Below are 1,221 nucleotides of genomic sequence, written 5' to 3' on the forward strand. Positions count from 1 at the left end.
AATTTTTTTTTTTTTTTTTTTTTTTTTTTTTTTTTTTTTTGAAGTATATTATATTTAAGAATGAACAAAATTTCCCTTACATTTTTTTTTTGATAAATAACAAGATATTTGTACAATGATAATTTTTATTTTTAATATATTTAAAATTAAAAAAAATAACAGAGTAAAATATGGAAAATTAAATTAAAAATATAAAAAACGGTAAAAAGACTAATTCTTATATTATATATATATATATATATATATATATATATGTATAATATTATATATATATATATATATATATAATTACTTCATATTGTCATTGTGGTGCACTTTTTTTTTTTTTTTTTTTCCCTGTAAATTAATATATTTTATTACTTATATAAATATACAATTTTTCAGTATATTGTATATTATATATAAAAATATAATAATATATATATATATATATATATATATTTAACAATTTATTATATAATATAAATTTAATTTAAAATACTATATAAAATTATAAATACATACACATATAAATGTTAAAGCACAGAGAAACTAATATATTATAACTTCTCTTTGTTTAATATATATATAATTTAAACACTATATTTTTTTTTAAATAACACATTAAAAAAAAAAAAAAAAAAGAAAAAACACATATAAAATATATATATTTACATATGTAATATTTTACATATATATAATTAATATATATATATATATATATATATATATATATTTTAATATATTATAAAAAATATAATGAATAAAACTTTATGAATATATAATTATATATATAAATTGTTTTTCATATTATGAAAAATTAAAAAGTTTATTTATTTTTTGTTTTTCAAATATTATGTAAAAGTAATATATAAAGGAAAAATAAAATAATCATATTTTCCTTAATAATGAATTTCTTTTTTTTTTTTTTTTTATAGTATTTATTGATTAATATATATATATATATATATATATAATATTTTATTTATATATAATTATATATTATAAATATAATAGTAGTATATTTAAAAATATAAATATATATTATTTATGTATATTAAAATTTTTTTTTTTTTTTTTTTTTTTTGGTTATTATCATTTATATTATTTATATTATTTATATTATTTATATAATTTTTTTTATCAAAAAAGACTTTCTTTTTTTCATTAATTCTATTAAATACCCACATAATTTTCTTAATTTTTTTTCTTATTTTTTTATATTCAATTTATATATAGTTA

The sequence above is a fragment of the Plasmodium gaboni genome, chromosome 14 (assembly GCF_001602025.1).
Source record: "Plasmodium gaboni strain SY75 chromosome 14, whole genome shotgun sequence".
Lineage (NCBI taxonomy): Eukaryota > Apicomplexa > Aconoidasida > Haemosporida > Plasmodiidae > Plasmodium > Plasmodium gaboni.